This window comes from Pleurodeles waltl, chromosome 5 (assembly GCF_031143425.1).
Source record: "Pleurodeles waltl isolate 20211129_DDA chromosome 5, aPleWal1.hap1.20221129, whole genome shotgun sequence".
Classification (NCBI taxonomy): domain Eukaryota; kingdom Metazoa; phylum Chordata; class Amphibia; order Caudata; family Salamandridae; genus Pleurodeles; species Pleurodeles waltl.
Genome location: NC_090444.1, coordinates 49,629,521 through 49,648,948, shown reverse-complemented (window position 1 = coordinate 49,648,948; position 19,428 = coordinate 49,629,521). Strand labels below are relative to the sequence as shown.

Sequence of the window (19,428 nt, the reverse complement as noted above, 5' to 3'; positions counted from 1 at the left end):
GAATCAGATTCATTTCTAGGTATCAGCATAATTTCGATTTTTCCTTGGTAATTTGCAGCAATCACTCTCCCTAAAACCTGATCAATTTGCCATTTCTGTTCTGGTAACTTTCCTCTCCCCAACTGCTCTGTGACTGCTTGCATGACAGATTGCTTTTGTGCGTGCTGCACAGTTTTTATCAAATCTAGGGGAATGTGCATCTCTCTCATCTCTGCCCACCTGTAAGTGGCTTTTTCTCTCAGCTGTTCACATTTCTGGGGCACCCACTTAGCCATCCCCACTAAGGCAGAATTCTGGGTGTACACTTCTCTCTCTGAATTTTTCTCATTAACATCTGCAAGGTAATTGAACCAGTTAGGTGCTAAAACATTAGCAATGAACCAAAAATCAGCGTAAAAATGACACATCTCACGTAGCTCTTGCTTTAAAATCTGACACACATTATACAACGCTGTTCCTTCTACGGTGCCAGAAAACAACATTTCAGTCAATGAATCATTAGTAAAACAAACATGCTTTTTATCTTCAGTGGACACAAATTCAAATGGTGCACACAATTTCATCGGTAACTCTTTTACCTGTGGTACTCTAGCCCTGTCTTGCAAGTACCAGATCCATTGTATGATTCTAGCTAGGGGCACTATTTTCTTTCCTCGTTCTTGAGTTACATGTACATAAGTATTTCCTTCTTGCACTGCGCAGAAACCTGAAGTCTGCATTATTTCATTTGCCAAATCACAAGCGCGCAGCTGCATATAATTTTTCACAGTGACCATATACAAAAGTGTTAGGATTTCACTCAAATGAGGGCTATTCTTTTTCCAAAAATCAAACAAGCTAATGAAACTCGGGGTGTCTTGCTCTAAAATCCTTCGTTTTACTTGTGCATTTTGCAACGGTAACTCGTAAATCACATTCTGGTCTCTCTCGTCCGTGTTATCAGTTAAGGAATGCATTTTGGCTGCCAAAAACCCTGGCTCACACGAAAACTCAGTGCAGCTCGGAGCTGTCTTAACCCCCTCATTACTGGAATGGGACAAGAAAGATTCTTCAAAAACAGCCTTTTTATAACTTTCAGTCGGGCTAATTTGCTCACGTAAATTCCTATTTTCATGTTCCAACTTCCTACATTTCTCCTGCATTTCTCTGTAAGCAGATAAAGGTATCCAGACCTTTCTGTCATCATTACTTCCAAAAGACACGTTTTCTACATCAGGCATTTTAGCTACACATGCATTTTCTTCTGTAATTCCCCAAACAGAAAACAATTCACAGTTTTTCTTAGCACCATCAGGCAGTTTAACAACACATGACATGGTCTGCCGTGCTACTGTGATTCTCCAAACAACAAACAATTTACAGTTTTTCGTAGCACCATCAGGCAGTTTAACAACACATGACATGGTCTGCCGTGCTACTGTGATTCTCCAAACAACAAAAAACAATTTCTGTAACTCTCCAAACAACAAAAAAACAATTACACTTTTAAAGTGTGCACTTAGAAATCTACTAACTCGTCAAACCCCTTCTTAATCACCTCTTAATGACCGACCCCACGACTCCAGGTACCAATTGTAGTGCTTTCCTCTTATTTAGTTTCTAAGCACTAACATAACACACTAGAAATGCACTTGTGAGGTCAAAGAAGACTTTTATTGTTATTTTATGTATGACGAATTAGTAGCTTTCAAGTCCGCGTTAATCAAACAAAATATATCAGTTTGCAATATACACAGCAGGTTATATTTATAAGATATTGAATGCAAAGCAAAACAAATACTTCACCGTGTGGGAACTATTCACAGCTTCATCTTTCTAAGGTCTGCAAGCTGAGGACCCCTGTCAGCCGCGAGAAAGAGAGATTCATCTACCCACACGGGATTGCTGGCAGCTGGCGCCAAGCTCCAGCACGAGGTACGGCAGATTCGAATCTGACCCTCTGCAGCCTGTTACATTCGTTACAAAGGTGTGCCCCCTCCTCTCAGACCTGGGAAACTGAGCAAGCCTTTTGGAGACTGGCCAGGTCTCCAAGACTACTCCTGTTCCCAAGCTCAAGCAGAGAGAACAACACCATGTACCCTCTCTTATCAGGTCTAGTCTACTGTGAGAGCAAAACATCTTGGTTCATCTGGTGCAAAAACACAGCTTGGAAAAATACAGCTTGGATTCTCAACTGCAATGTCTAACTCCACGTTAAAGGCAATAGGCAGCTAACCTAAATATCAAATGCAATGTCTAGTGTCATGTCAAAGCCAATAGGCATCTAAGCTGAATACAAAATGCAATGTCTTATATCATGTCAAAGCCCATAGGCAGTTGAGCTGAATACAAAATGCAATGTATAATATCATGTCAAAGCCAATAGGCAGTTAAGCTGAATATAAAATGCAATGTATAATGTATAATATCATGTCAAAGCCAATAGGCAGTTAAGCTGAATACAAAATGTAATATATGATATCATGTCAAAGCCAATAGGCAGAATATCTAATAGCATGTCAAAGTCAATAGGCAGCTAAACTGAATACATCATGTCAAAGCCAATAGGAATGCAATGTCAAAGCCAATAGGCGGCTAGACTGGATACAGCATGTCAAAGCCAATAGGCAGAATACAGAATGTAATGGCTAATGCAATGTCAAAGCCCATAGGCGGCTCAACTGAACAAAACATACCATGTGCTACTGGTGAACATTGAGCAACTAATATGCGCAGTGGTGAAACACAAAGTCATTGGTCAAAACAAAACTTTATCAAATGGCAGTACATTCCGCCCTTTGACCAATGAATTTTTGTTTCACATATCTCTTGTTTCAAACAAAAACAAAAAAACATCAGCACAAAAAAAAAAACATTATCAGCCAATCAGATTTGAATGATCAAAGCAATCCCTGTAAAGCAATAGAAGTGGATTAACACATTGATTTCATAACCTTTCATGCGCAGTGGTGAAACACAAAGTCATTGGTCAAAACAAAACTTTATCAAATGGCAGTACACAGGCCTCTCTCCCTAGAGTCCCTCTTCAAACCTCAGTGCTGTCAGAGCAATCAGGGTCGGTGCTTCTGGGACTCAAGAATCCATCAGTTGTAGTAAGATGCGTGATGGGGACTGAGATCCCCTTGATTGCTTAGAGCTTCTGGGTGCCGGTCATGAAGGCTGCCGGTGGAGTAGATGTTTATTTCCGGTTGTTTCCCAGTGTTGCAGAAGGTCCTCAGCTCTCACAAGCTCTCCTGTGAATTCTGCGGCACTGAGGAGCTCCTCTGGTCACGACGGCCCTCCAGTCATGTCTCCTGTTTCAGGACACCGAGCTGACTACAGCGCTTTACTACTCCCCTGTGTCCGTCCTTCTGTGGGTGCACCCCCCCAAAGTATCCCCATAATCATTAATAAGTTAAGACATATCCATGGATGGTCAAAGGCCCATGCAGCAGTTGTCCTGTGCTGTCCTACTCCTCATTTCAACATTTTTGACTGTCTGAATGTTTTCTACTACCCAGGAGTTTAGGGCTCTGGTGAACATGATCAATTTTTATTGTTATTTTTTAGTAGCGTTGGTTAATTGGTACCCTTGAATGTTTTGCTGACTGTGCTCTCAATGACATTTAGTTCATATCCAAATTCCCTTGAGGGGATGCCAAACTTAAGTGTAGTTTTCTGCCGTCAAACATCTGTTCCAGTCACAAACCAAAGGCAGAAGCATAAAGAAACTTGAGGGGCCCCCTGTAAAGTACCTGGATGGGGGCCCCAACTCCCAGACGCAGTCATGGGCCTGCTGTCTGTGCACCAGGCTGAGTGGGCCCCTGGAACTCGGTACCCCTCACCCCCCAACACACCATTCCCCCATGCCCCTGCGTGCACCGCGGAGGCGGCTGATGCCTTTGCTACGCCACTGACGAAAAGAGAAAAGGCATAAAACCAGTTTGTTGAGACGCTGTCTCTGTAACGCTGCAGCCCGTGACGGGGATGGTTTGGAAACATCCTTGGCTGGTGTTCTATCTGCCTTTGCCAGCATCATCCTCCCACCTCCCCTCCCTGTGTTTTACTATAAATCCTAGTCAAGAGAGCAGCAGAAATTCACATTTTGCTGCCCAGCCATGATGAAGACTTCAGTCACCATCTTGCTCCTTGCTGCCCTCCTTGGGCTTTGCGAGACGCTTCCAGTGGAGGGAGGGGGCTCTCCTGCGGGTGAGTGCGCAGGGATCAGGCCCTCAGCATCTCACTGCACAATGTATCTGAGGGGTTGAGTTTCTGTCTCCTTGTGCAGAAATAAGTGAATATGCCTCTATTTTGTAAGAGACACACTATGTAGTCAGTAAAGTCTGCATAAAGTTGGTCAGGGTCATTTATTTTTTATTGGTGGGAGGTGTTTTTGTTGGGAGAGTGGGTGTCAACTGCATCCATTAACGTGTTTTGTGCCATCGATGTAAAGTAGGTCCCTGGAGTCCTTGAGGTACAGGGGGAGGAGGCTCTCACCTAAGGTCTTTGTATGTCAGTAATTTGCCAGGTCTCAGAGGGTCCTCATTCCATTTTGCAGTAGGCGAAGAGGGGCCACTGCTTTCCATTGTGCCACTGATGTGTGTATTGCTACTTAAAACATTGCAATGCTGGCTTGCATAACTCAGCGTCTGGCAGGCATTAGCTAGTTGGAGCATGGGTGTTCCCCTGCATCCACCCATGGTTTTTGATTTCAGTCCAGATTTACTAACACTTGTAAACTTGAGTTTGTACCCACACTTGCTGGACACCTGTCAATTTCATCTTGGGGTTCCTAGCAGTGTGTGGTGCAACTCTGTAGGGTTGAATACATTTTTTCAACCGAACCTCGCCGGGATATGTTAAGTGACGATGCGTTTCAGCCCCTTCAGTCTGGGCCTCATCAGGACGACACGCCTGTTGTTTAACGAGTAGCTTTTGAACTGGCGTCAGCCACACTCGTGACGCCGATTTACTCGGAAGGAACTCTGCCATGTGAAGGGGGTGCACCCCGAACGTGGATTCCCGCCGCAGATCGGCTCATTGTCTATTTGTGGACTTCCTCTGTTAAATCAAGACTTTGGTAGCGCGTGGATTTCTCGGACTCAGACCTAAGTACATACCTATCAAGAGGCAGTGTTGTCCCTCGATAGTCGCAATGATTTCGAAAATCGTAATGACCATGTGTATAACAAAAAAGAAAACAATGACATACCCAATCCAAAGGAGGAAACCAAGTATAGTTAATGAGAGCCATAGATAGTTCCATGGACAAATTAAATAGTTATTTTTGAACCAAAATATCAGCTTACGTACTCTTGATAGTACTGTTGCAGTAAAGGAAGATGAGTCAGTAAATGTGTCATTAACGTTGACAAAATAACCAGAATCAGTTTGTGCAAAAACTGGACCTGTGTTTTGCATAAGGCCCCGTTGGTGGCTCATAGTAGACTATGAAATCCATTTGTGTGGAATTTGAAAAAAGTGCTCATTATCACCAGAATATATTGTATAAATAGTTGTTAGTGGAACCAACGAAAGCTCATTTTCCACCCTCCCCGAGCTCAGAGAGATGTCATCGTTGTCATTGAAGACTTATAGGGGAACATCCTGGTCTGTAGTGGAAGGGATTCAGGTACTGCCCAGAAGTCCCCTACGTTGGCTGTGCAGGATCAGCCATATGGTGTAGCTTGACATTGTCGATGGAGACAAAGCAATTTTCTTTAGAACCAGGCAGCAGTGGTAGAATGATAGTTTTGGTACTGTGTATTCCCAGGACTGGATCCAGTGCACAATAAGCAGGACCAAACTCCTTTTTCACAGCAATCTTTTCACGCACTAGATCCCCAAGTTTCGGAATCGAGCCGGTAGATGTTACTGGTACATCCCGAATTCCAGAGGAGGAAGCACTGGCAGATGCATTCTCATCTTGGAATTGTTGTAAAACCTGCAAGACAGTGACACGTTCATTTATGTCAAAGGATGTATCTGCCCCCTCCATGCCAGGACCATCAAGATCTGGAACATACATTTGGGTTCCAAACAGGGACTTTCTGGGCAGATTGTTAAGTGCTCTCTGAACTCCATTCAGGTGTGTAAACCACCTATGACCTGTGCCTAATACTCTGGCGGTTAAGGATTGCTTAATCTCCGTTTCGTCGCTCCACAACACTATTTCCCCCGGGATGAAATGGAGACGAGTAATGCAGTTTGACCCCTAACGAAGCCATGGCGTCCCTGACAGCCCTTGAAGCAAAAACAGGGCCCTGGTCTGAGTGGAAAGCCGCAATAGCAGATGTGCCAATAAAGACTTGCAAATCTTTAATAACAGTTTGAGCGTCAGCCGAGCGTTGTGGCCAAACCCATAGAAATCTGGAGCATGAGTCAACAGCGACTAGGATGTATTTGTATGCACTGTCTGGTGTCAGGGGACCACAATTGTCCAAGTACACACATTGTAATGGTTTGTTGGAAATTAAGAGGGGTGTTTGTGGTAGGCGTTTGACTGTGGATACTTTAATTTGCTGTCAGATGTCACAACAAAGGACATACTGTTTGGTCTGCTTGTAGAGACCTGGCCACCAATAACGTGCTTATAAGAGTGAAATTGTAACCGCCACAAGAGCATGTGCAGAAGAAACTCCCTCATGCGCTAATTTTGTTAACTCAGGTCTTAGGTCTTTATTGGGAATCACACAATATCCCACACCTGGTATTGTAACTTGTGTTGTAAAAATGCCTGCCATTCAATAGGAACATTTAGCAGGATATGCTTTCAGTAAGGGTGTGCCGTCACCCGAAGCTTTCATAGCTGCCATTATTTCATCATCCACTTTCAATTGAGAACGAGTTACTGCAGCAACAGAAGCCAGAGCTGATTTGGCTGCTTCATCAGCCAAAGTGTTGCCTTTAACGTGTATTCCAACACCCTAATGTCCTAGTGTGTGTACAACATGGACATTAGGTAGTGTTTCTTTCAGATCCGCTACTTTCCCCCACAGACGTCTGTGTTTAGTGGTTTTGCCTTTTGAATCTCTGAACCCATTTTGGCGCCAGTAATGGAGATATTCATTGAAGGACTGGACACAATAGTACCAATCACAGACAATCAACGTCATCTTCTCAGGATCCGTATGTTCCAGTGCAATCACCAGAGCCTTGAACTCTACAAGTTGTGCAGTGCTGTCCCCTAGAGTCTGCGTGTAAGTATTTGGAAGATGAAACTTGCCATCCTTCATGTATCCACTCACGACTGTGCAATCAGTGGAGTACTGATGTTTGGTGCCTATTGCTGGTTGGGCTGAACCATCAGTGTACAAGGTTGTCCGATATTGTTCAATAGGCAATGTATTTGCTGGAACTGGATACTCAAGTTCATATTTTAAGAACTCTTTGGTCTGTGATTTGGAGTCAAAAACATAATCAACATCAGTGGCCATCAGAGACGTTGCCCATTGAATCTAACGTGAATGTAATGCTTTAGGGTTTGGAACGCTCGCTGTGGTAGCAGCTTCAAGGGCTAGAATGGGGGACACAACAAAAATGCTCTTCCCCTGGGCCAGAGGTCTCTCTTTAAGGACCGGCATCTGGACAGCAGTGAGAATCTTCTCAGTGGGAGCAATGCGTTGTTCAGCTATGGAGTATAAGTGTGATTTATATGCAATCGGGACAGTCTCACCCTCACTGAATGTCACATAGGTGAAACCAATGGCACAAGAAATTACTCTACTGAACAGATGTTTTTTATTGTCCCTTGTATGTCAGTGTTTTGCTTCAAGCATTTCTTTTTGCAATGCTCTAAGGAGTCGTGTATATTCGCCTGTCCAGAATTTGCTGGTAAAGTCAGGACATATTAAGTCATATAATGGTTTAATGTGTTATGCATAATATGGGATATATATTCTGCCAAAATGTAAAAAGCCCAATACTGACTGTAGCTTTTTTATTTTGTTCAGTGATTGTAATTGTGAGTATTTTTCTAAAAATTGGGGTGCAAGGCTCTTGCCTTCATCCAACAGTTTGTATCCCAGAAACAGGACACTAAGGAAGGCTATTTTCATTTTTTGAAGTTGAATTTGTATCCAATTTTGGCAAATCCTACAATAATGCAGGCTACTCGTCTTAAATGTTGCATGAGGTCGTCGTCTGTGATATAGATGTCACCCACATACGACAACGCCTCAGGGTCTATGTTGTGTAAATAGATGTTACACTAGCTGAGAACAGTCCTAGACTGTTCTTGTAGCCTTGTGGGAGTCGGCAGAATTTGTTTTAGAATCTAGAGTGCTGAAACATGTTAAATCCCTACTTTCAGGCGCTATGCTTTGGCAGAAAAACCCATTGGAACCAGGGTCGTATTTTGTGTGCCCTATGTTGTTCATGATTTCTGTGCTATGTGCATTTTGTATTGAAAATGTGTGTGTGTGACTGTTTAAAGGTCAGTAGTCCAAGACTATGCTATATGAGTGGTGACCAGAAATAGTGGATTATTCATTGATAAATTTGAGGGTTCAAGCACGCCCTGCTACTCTAATTGGTTGAGGATTTCCCTCACAGGTGCTTTTGCATCATATTGTATTGGATATTGAGGTTGAGGTTGGGGTTGGAATTTTATTGGTACTAAGTGGTAGGGGGAATCTTTCTCCCAACCTACATGAATGTGATATAACGCAGGTGCTTGCTCCACTGCCAAATCAATGGTGTACATTTCAACAAGCTTTCTGGGAACAAGGGGCAAGAAGGACTTTTAAATAAAGTCCTCTCCATAAGGGAGATTGCGGACAAATTCTGGCGGCCAATATTTTCCAGCCAGCAAAATATCATAAATAGAAACAAGGCGGTCCCAAAAGATAGCACCTATCATACGTTCAATGTCTCCCTCTAGCTGGATATTTACTTTATACACTCTGTCCGGTGTGGAGGCACTCATGTCTGCAGTCTCAACTTGCAAGAAGTCATCAGTTGATTCACCTCCAGATGTTCTTGATGATCCTGGTGAACTATTGTGACCTCTACCACACTGTCTAACAGTGCTAGTGCCCACTTCCTGTTCTTTAGTAAAGCACTCTTCTTGAGTGGCATGTCGGATTGTAACTGCTGCCACCTTGTTCTTTTTAAATTGGGTTTTTTGTTGTAGAAGTTGTGAGTCCTTTCTCGGTTTCACATACTCAGTTCACTGCTCTGAACGATCACATCTCTCACTGCGTTTTTCCAGTGAGTCCTGAAAGGAACAAGATAGGCATGTATCAGTATATTGATATCTGTCAGGCGTTTTTATGTTATCTCTATTCCTAAGATTATATCTGCTTTGTGGGATCTCCGCACGCGGAGATTCTCCCCTTTCTTTTTTAGACGTTTGTTGTTTTTCATCCCAGCGTTTTTTGGAACCTTCAGGCACTTGCTTGGTAGTGCCTTTATTAGATCTACCTTGAAATTGTGGTGTGGTTGGTCTGGCCCCCAGACTATCTCGACCAATACTAGAGTAGGTCTCAGTGATAATCTTGGGCAGCTCACGTTCTTGATCTTGTACAAGAACATCCCAGAGCTGCATGCACACTGCTAGTGCATCTGCTCCCCCTTTAAGGTTACTTAATATAATTGAAGATACTGTGGCGAAATTGGCATTAAATGCATCCCAGAATCCAGGCATCTTGAATTTGTTTTAATACCTCCGGCAGATTGGCAAGTGTTGGTATACCGTGTGCGGTAGTATAGAGCGTGCTCCATGTATTGAAGTTATCAACTGTGGGAACCATCCCAAATGGCAAGCACATACTGAGAATTCTATATTTGTCCCGAGCCCGTATGTGGAAAAACTGATTCCAGCGCATTTATTTTTTGTGCTATCCAAAACTGAATTTTGTTTCGCTTGGCGGGTGCCTTACCCATGATCAAATGTACAGTAGCAGGGTTGATGCCTGGCGTAACTGCATGTGGTTGCGCTGGGGCAGCACCTTCTGGGTTAGTATTTAATGTTTGCATAGCAACCTGTACTAACAGTCTGTATATTGTCGTGAGCTCTATATAAAGGTAGCAGACCTCAGCCTCCGCTAAGGTTGCTGAATCAGGCTGTGGTGTATATGTGGCTAATAAAGACCGTTTCAGGCCATCATTGCTCAGAGGACCTAACCTAATGTGTAATATTGTATGTGGTAGGGCATCATCAAACCAATTATTATGGTCTTGATAAGATAAAGGTATTTCTAAATATGCATAAGCCCTGTATTGTGCAGGAGCATTTGCACGTGTGCAGTATTTAAATGTATTTGTGTTCCCATCGGCTGCTGGAAAGGTGACTCAAGAATAAAAAAAGTTCTGTTCTGTAGGCTGGATGAGCCTCAGTAACAAATGTGACTGGACCCCCCTGGGCTGTCAGGCCATTTGCCAATAAATGTGCAGTAAGGGGAGGTTGCATATTTACTGCAATTGTCACACGTTGTGGGTTAGCCATATTAATGGTAGATGTATGTTCAGAGATAAGGACACCAACTAGGGATTGGTCCTTTTACGGCTCAAGCTGGAACAACGTACAGCTCAAGATAGGTACTACCTATTTAGCTAAGGAGGAAATCCTCAATACCATGGACGTCTCCATATATAGTTTTGAGGTGCCTTTAGCCTTTAGTGAGACAGAGATACTTAGGAGGATCCAAATATTAGTGCCTAACCAAACTTTGGTTTCGCCATGTCGCGTAGGTTCTCATTATGCTAAAGAGGCTACTGGATTTGGGAGGCAGGATCACATGGATTGTGGGTACTGAGTACGATTCCACACCATATGACACCTGCCGGCCTAATCTGGGTTCTCCGGCTAACTAGCAGCACCTCATCTCTGGGTGAGATGATTGTGCAACCAGGCTCATGACCAGAAAGACTCCTCAGGGGAATCGTGGTCAATCAGATCTCATCCCTTTCTCTCAGTTACAGAAGTCTCATATAGGCAAGGACAATAGAGGAAGAATGCAGTTCAATAAGAATTTATTGAAGTAACTACAACTTAGATAAAATAACATGTATTGCAAAAACTAGGATGATAAAACACAACAAAAACAAGCATGTGACTAAAAGAGTGAACACACAAAAACAGTCCTACCATACTGTCTAATAGGGGTGATCTATAGTCCTCCTGCTTACGCTATGTTTGAGCACAGCATCATAAGCCTAATCCACCCTTCATGTTTCCCCTTGGGAGAACATCATCCCTCATACCTGGAGAAACAAAACTGTAGTCTTGAGAGACACTATCTCCATTTGGATCAGGGATTCGGCTGTCTAAGCAAGCAGCTGTAGCAAACCAATCAGCATACAGTTGTGGTCATCTGGCTTGAATCTCCCTCTAACATGTTTGGGAAAAAGGGGTGTTTTTATAATAAAACATATGAGTGTGTGTTTTTCTATAAATGTTGGAGACACAGCATACCACGTTTGTCGGCAACCCTATCTGACTGTAGCCTTTGAGAAAGCACAGAGTGAAATAAATGTCCTACTAAGAACGTAAACCTTTCTTAGGAGAAAGCACAATGAGATAGAGAAAATAAAACAGCACTGCAAATGTGGCTATTGCTAGAAAAATAAGGTAATGCTGAATAAAATGTAACTGGGTTAAATTGCACAGCGGCAGGCCTAGTTAACTAAAATAACGTTTCTAAAATATGGCTAATATACATATAGAGCAGACTCTGAGTACCAAGCATGAAATTACCTAAAAAGCCCAGAACAGACACTAAGAGCCTGATTTAGAGTTTGTCAGATCAGGTTACTCTGTCACAACGTGATGGATATCCCGTCCACCATATTATAATTCCATTATATTCTGTGGAAATCGTAATATGACAGATGGAATAACCTTCACGTTTGTGACAGAGTAACCGGTCCACCAAGATCTTAACCAGACCCATAGCCTCCAAGAGTAATATTTCTTCAGAGCAGCACATCATGTGTCAAAAGCCAGAAAATAATTGGCATACAGCAGAAACACTGGCAACAATATTAACCTTATAAAACACGACCATTTAATGACTATCTGAGGCAGGTGGAATCTTGTGCTATTAGCATTTATATAGCTCTCATTCTGCGAATGGCATGCTCTTGTGGCACTTTCAGCAGTATGGAAACCTTCCAACTGGTTCTTGGGTTACCATCATAGACTGGACTCTAATGCAGCCTGTGATCTTGTGGTTTGGGGTTGAGTTCTGGTCAGGTACTCTGAAGTACTCTGTTTAAGGGTTATGCATCTTCTAGGTTGATGGATATGTCTACTGGTGATGTGTGTGTGTGTGTATAGCTCTCATTCTGCAAATGGCATGCTCTTGTAGCACTTTCAGCAGTATGGAGACCTTCCAACTGCTTCTTTGGTTACCATCATACACTGGACTCTAATGCAGCCTGTGATCTTGAGATTTGGGGTTGAGTTCTGGCCAGGTACTCTGAAGTACTCTGTTTAAGTGTTATGCATCTTCTAGGTTGACGGATATGTCTACTGGTGATGTGTGTATGTGGCATTTCTTGGGAATTTAGAGTTTTTGCTGGTGCTGCATTCTACTGGATCCTGTAGTAGTGAGTACGTCCAATGTACTCTGCCAGATGCTTGTGTATAAACTATCGTAGTGAGACATAACACATTGATAGCCAACTGTTGCATACCTGTGTTGTGCTGCAAACATGATGCTCCTTCTAATATGTTCTGGTGAAAAGTGTGCAAGTGACACAAATTGCACCACTTGATTATGAGGTACCAAGAGACTGAATGCCATTGTCACCTCTGTATTTTTAGATTAAAATTCCAAACAAGCACAAGTGTAGTCTCTGAGGTTCACCCAGTAGTAATTGTTGTATATCCATTCACTGTCTCCTCTGACTCACTATTAGGTGCAGAGGAATATGCTATCTCTGAGGTTTGTACCGTAGTTATTGTTCCATTTCCATTCACAGCCTCCTCTGATGTACGGCTAGGTGTGTAGGAAGGATTGAAGCGTCCAGCTTTGCCCACACCTGTCTTTTGATACCTATGCAGGAAACAACTCCGGCATAGGGCGTTAACACACTGCCAAAGACACTCTCTGCTATTCTGAGGCAAGGGATGAAGTCAAAATTAAGGTTAATCTGACTTAATGTTTCAGAATTCTAATATAAAAATGTAAGTCATTTAAACCCTGTGGAGATCAGCAAGAAGCTAGTCTATGGGCCCCCAAAAGAGACAAAAGAGGACATGTGAGAAAAACTCAGGTGAATGAGATCAGAAAGTACTATGTAAATTCAGCAACTATTCTAAATCCTGAAAGAATGCTACTGAGGATAGAACTGAGGACACAGCAGATAGACTGTAACATCATTTCAAAATATGAAGAGAGAAATAGCACTTTACAGGAAGTACAAAAACAAAAAAGGTCTTAAAGGAAAGGGTAACTGATAGCATGTAAATTGGGAACAAAACCTGGAATCTGGTGCAATATTGTGAAGTAACCATGTGTAACAAGAGTCAGCCTAGAACACTTCCTACTGTGTTCAATGCCATGCCATTCCTACACTGGACACTATAGTTACACTGACCAATGTTCTTTCACACACTAGGATCCTTTTTTTGACATCAGAATATTATTGTGCTTATCAGAGTTATCTCTCTTAACCAGACACCCATGTTAAAGACCCCTGTGCTCACCAGCAGAGCCTTAAGAACCTGGTGCCATGACATCACCTCATGCTGTACACCCTTGGATGCCCATAACTACCCTGGGCACCATTGTACCTCTACCAGCTGTGCACACCTCTATTGCCACACTCCACCACAGCTCAGTGCTGATGCTGCCCCCTGTGTGTGCCAGTACTGCCATTCCTAAGGAGGGCACTGCAATACACAGTGCTGTTTGCATGCTAGTGAGGTTTTACTTAGCCCAGGTACCATTGAGTATTGCTATTGGTAGTTGGGGCCCGCTGTCCACTGTGCTCATATGTAACGCCACGTGCAACCTTGTGCAGTATCATCATCTTGCTGGTGTGATCTCCAGAACTCATATCAAGACCGAGACTGGAATCCAGTGGCTCTCCAGGAGGAGTTTCTGCCCAATCTGTGTTCAGTGGCATAGCCTGGATGACTCCTGGTGCCCCCTGAAATGGAGATAAAATCTCACACCTCACAGCAGTGTCTGATTCCTGATATACTTCTTACTATTGAAGGTGACTATTAGGGCACTGGCGTTGTGATGAGTCTTTTGTTCTTATGGTTTTATTTAAGAATCTAATAGGTTTGAAACGTTTTTTTACAGTCAATCCAAAGCCAGGAAGGTGTCCAAAAATCACTCCAGGACCGTGTTTTGCTCGATACTTGAAGGAGTGCGAGACTGATGAAGAGTGCCCCAGGGATCAGAAGTGCTGCTACTTGCTGTGTGGATACAGGTGCACGGATCCACAGACAGGTACTTGTGTGAGGATGGTGAGCTGGATGATGTTGATATAAATCATAACTTCTATTTCAAGGTGATCCTGACCCGGAGGAGGCAGTATCATCCTACATGCATGAGAAAGTGCCATTTGTAATGTTCACGACACCGCCCTGTCTCTTCTAACAGGAACATGGAAGCGACTGCACAGAATGAACATCTGCCAAGAAGCTCCTACATTTGTGCTATATTCGTATTATACAAGTGGCCACAGGAACAATCCCAGATTTAGGAGTTGTGTTAAACTCAACTTCCACGTAGCGTGGTCACTGAGATTGGTGAGGGGGGGGTGAGCTTCAGATTTTCTGACGATCACAATGGCATATATGGTAATCATTATATGAGCAAAAGAGCATGAGGAGGGCTTAAGTGCCAGTGGAAAGGGAAATATGCGTGGATTGTGAGGGGCACTTATAACACAGAATTTTGTAAAATAACCATGTTTGAAGACCTTCAAAACAAAGATGAAAGAGAGAGAGTGTGTGTGTTTTTGTGTGTTTGTTTTTGTGTGTGTGCTTGTGTGTGTATTTTAAAATCTCAGTTGAAATCCGACAGATAGCTTATCATGCCAGACACAAAGCTCCTATACTCAACTGTCTGTAGAATAATGTATACATTAGCTAGGTATAACACCCCAAACATCCCCCCTGAACCTACGCCTCTGTTGGTCCTGTTTGCAGATACATTTCTGTGCAAAATTGTGACTTATCCTGGAGTGTTCCCGGGCACTGGGAACAGCTCCCTGAATCCCATCTGACAGGTGCAGGTGGCTCAGTGAGAAGCTCTCGAGGACACCTGATTGACTATTTTGTACCTCAAGCATCCACACAGATGGTCCTGACAACTCTTGCACTATTTTATTTCAACCCCTTTGGCACCATCTACTTTGCCAGTTACCTGCACGTCCCTTTCCTAGAAGGGTTCATAACATGTCTGGTGTGTGATGGTGGATAGCAATAATTATTGACTCTACCCGTAGAGCAGGTGTATTAATTACGTTTTTAATGTTAATTTTTTATGTTTAAGGTAACATTAGCAGGCTGCTAAGCAGAACTGCCAGGCCTTTCGCGCTTTTCAGTGAGAGCCGCTGACAACATGTTTCACTACAGGGCCTTCTTTTTTTACAAAACAGCCAAAATGGGATCTCTTTTGGAGTGCTGTGCTGAAACGAAATGTAATTTTTTGTAGCATCCTCTGCGGCTGTTCCCAGGATACCTTCAGGATCAACTCAGTTTCATCTCCTAACCTGGAGGTTGTCAGGGATGTAGCTAGGTCATGTTCCACTGCCTCAGCTCTGCAAACCATGTGTGTGGGTTGTGCAGTTGCAGAAGCATTAGTACTTAGATCTTGTGTACTTAAAATGTCATAACCGTGCATGGGAAATGTATGTGCTATCAGCTGATGAGAAGAGATCAGCACATGATGCCTGAGCATGGATCCTGATGGGCATTAGCCAGCGTCAGAATTCCATTGCTGTGCAGACTGTTCATTCCAACAACTGGTCCTTGCCCAGTCTGCACCGCGCTTTCTATTGGAACTGTTTGCCTGGGTTCTAGTTCGGCTCATCTTCCCACGGTTAGATGGGCTTTGATTTGGGCCTGAATGGTCGGTGTGTCCAAGTGCAGAGACCCTGAAATGACCTTTAGCCTTTAAAGCTGTCCTCAACCCTAGTGACAGTGACCTCCTGCGAGTGAAACAGACTGATACCGCCACTGTGAGGCCCACCTAAAATTATAAGTGCAATAAACACATTAAGAAATGAACAAGTGGTTAGAATGGAGCTGGCGTAGTCCGGTTTTGATTTGATGTGTGCTGTTTACTACTGTGTGTAATGAAATAATGTTCTTCTTAATAAAAGTAAAGCAAAGGCTACCCAGTGACTTAATAAAGGGTTTTTGGATCCCTTACTGGGTCATAGATGTTTCACCTGGGGAAACATTGGGCTGCTCCTCATCACTCTCTTGAGGGTCATGATATAGAAGGGTATACATGGCATTCAGTTCAAAGTCCACTTCAAGGGCCCCAAGACAAATTAACTCCAAAGGTTAAAATGAAGTCTAGTAACCCCTGACTGCCTGTAATTCCCTCGCCATATGCAGAAGTAGTGAAGGAACCATCCCTGAACCATTCTGCTTTTGTTAAAATGTGAAATAAAACCTTAAAATCACTAGAAAAGTTATATTTCATCCTCAGATAAATGTGACAAGTTAACACCTCATTGTCTGATAAAGTTTGCCTGAGTCAAGAAAGGAATTTGTTGAACATATTAACCTGTAGAATGCATATTGTTGGTCGTTGTTAGCAAAGACAGAGAGGTAAAATACTGAATAGCTCATCAATTCTTCACCTATAAAAGTGGAACTCAAAGAATTCCAAGCACTGCCTTTGTGGGAGCAAGGTTGAATATCCTGAAGGACTGAAAAACAGATCATTGGGGTATGTGGGATATGAGGTAGGTCCATGTAAAACCATGCAAGGCTTATCAGCCGGTTTAGCATCTCCTTTAAGAATCAGAGGGCCAGATTTAAGAAGCCCTTAGCACCACCTTGTGCCACTTTAGCATCATTTATTTGACGCTAATGTGGCGTTAGGTTGGCAAAAACACTGCACCATATTTACAAAGTAGCGCAATGGACGTGTTGCCCCACTTATTGTAAACCCCCTGCGCCAGGCATAATGTATGCAAGGCGTTCTGCCATTAAGAGGCCAAGAAAAATGGTGCAGTGGAATCTCTGCGCTTCCACTGCGCCTTTTCTAGCATCATTTTTAATGGCTTCCTACCGCAGGCATTAAAATGAGGCTCCTGTTTTTTTCAATAGGCCATCCGTCACTTTGCATGACTAACGCTAATCCTGCCAGGCACGAACCTAGAGTCAAAATTTATGATGCTAGTTCTCTAACGTGCAACATGGTGCACAGTATCATAAATACAGTGCACACATGGTGGTGTTGGGGGGCACAAGAAGAGTGGTGCATCATGATATGACACACCACATTTCTTAAATTTGCCCCAGAGTATTTAAAGCTTTAGCACTGTTCACTAATTGGGAAGTTGGATCCAGGGTGCTTGGACCAAAGATAAAATTTGGCTTGCTGTACTCTCAAGCTGCTGTGGGTCTTCATCAGTAAGAGGAGCAGGGAGGCTTTGTTTAACCCCTTCCCCGCCACGGACGTAATGGTTACGTCCATGGCAGCGCCCGTGTGGCGCCATGGACGTAACCATTACGCCCTGAATGCTGCCCTCGGGAGAAGCGCTAGCGCTCCTCCCGAGGGCCGCCCCCCCACCCCCCTAGGTCAGGGCTGACAGGGGAATCCCTTCCCCTTCAACCCCCGAGCCCCCCCCACCCCCCCTGTGACGTCAGCGCGCGAGCGCGCGCTGACAATCACACAACCTCCCCCATCGAAAGAGAAATGCTCAGCATTTCTCTTTCGATCACGTGGGGGAGGCCCGGAGGGGCTTCAAAGGGAAGGAAATGTATTTCCTTCCCTTTGAAGTCTCTCCGAGGGTTTCAAAAGCCGGATTGCTTGCAATCCGGCTTTTGAAACCCCACTAGACACCAGGGATTTTTTTTTTTTTATTTGAAATTGACAGAAGGGAGCGACCCCTTGGGCAAGGGTCGCTCCCAGGGGGTCATTTTTTTTTTAAGGCCTTTTCTGCCCCCCCTGGGGGCAGATCGGCCTATTATTAGGCCGATCTGCCCCCAGTGGGGGCAGAAACCTCTAGACACCAGGGATACTTTTTTTTTGTTTGTTTTTTTATTTGTTTTCTTTTGTTTTTTAGGTGTGGGATGCGACCCCTGAGGCAAGGTTCGCTCCCATAGGGGGAAATTATATTTAGGCCATTTCTGCCCTCTTTGGGGGCAGATTGGCTTATTTTTATGAGGCCAATCTGCCCCCAAGGGGGGCAGAAACCACTAGACACCAGGGAGTTTTTTTTGTTTGTTTGTTTTTCACGTAAGGGGAGCGACCCCTTAGGCAAGGGTCGTTCCCTTGGGGGGCAAATTTATTTTAGGCCATTTCTGCCCCCCATGGGGGCAGATCAGCCTATTTTTATTAGGCCGATCTGCCCCCACGGGGGGCAGAAACCACTAGGCACCAGGGATTTTTGTTGTTGTTGTGTTTTACAGATGGGGAGCGTCCCCTTAGGCAAGGGTTGCTCCCCTGGAGGGGCAAATTGTATTTAGGCCATTTCTGCCCGCTTTGGGGGCAGATCGGCCGATTTTAGGTCAATCTGCCCCCAAGGGGGGCAGAAACCACTAGGCACCAGGGATCTTTTTTTTGCGCAGTCACGCAAGGGGAGCGACCTTGTAGGCAAGGGTCGCTCCCCGGGGGGGGGTGAGGGGGGCAAATTTATTTTAGGCCATTTCTGCCCCCCCTGGGGGCAGATCGGCCTATTAGTATTAGGCCGATCTGCCCACAGTGGGGGCAGAAACCTCTAGACACCAGGGATACTTTTTTTTTGTTTGTTTTTTTATTTGTTTTCTTTTGTTTTTTAGGTGTGGGATGCGACCCCTGAGGCAAGGTTCGCTCCCATAGGGGGAAATTATATTTAGGCCATTTCTGCCCTCTTTGGGGGCAGATTGGCTTATTTTTATGAGGCCAATCTGCCCCCAAGGGGGGCAGAAACCACTAGACACCAGGGAGTTTTTTTTGTTTGTTTGTTTTTCACGTAAGGGGAGCGACCCCTTAGGCAAGGGTCGTTCCCTTGGGGGGCAAATTTATTTTAGGCCATTTCTGCCCCCCATGGGGGCAGATCAGCCTATTTTTATTAGGCCGATCTGCCCCCACGGGGGGCAGAAACCACTAGGCACCAGGGATTTTTGTTGTTGTTGTGTTTTACAGATGGGGAGCGTCCCCTTAGGCAAGGGTCGCTCCCCTGGAGGGGCAAATTGTATGTAGGCCATTTCTGCCCGCTTTGGGGGCAGATCGGCCGATTTTAGGTCAATCTGCCCCCAAGGGGGGCAGAAACCACTAGGCACCAGGGATCTTTTTTTTGCGCAGTCACGCAAGGGGAGCG

The 19,428-nt window shown here is 44.1% G+C and overlaps 1 long non-coding RNA gene across 1 annotated transcript in view; it reads left to right on the top strand.

The window, feature by feature from the left end:
• Positions 1–4,076: 4,076 nt before the first annotated feature.
• Positions 4,077–19,428, top strand: part of LOC138295323 (uncharacterized) — a 49,399-nt gene continuing 34,047 nt past the window's right edge. The window contains exons 1-2 of the long non-coding RNA XR_011203571.1: positions 4,077–4,188; positions 14,238–14,387. This is a non-coding gene — a long non-coding RNA (uncharacterized lncRNA). The remainder of the gene's footprint in view (positions 4,189–14,237; positions 14,388–19,428) is intronic.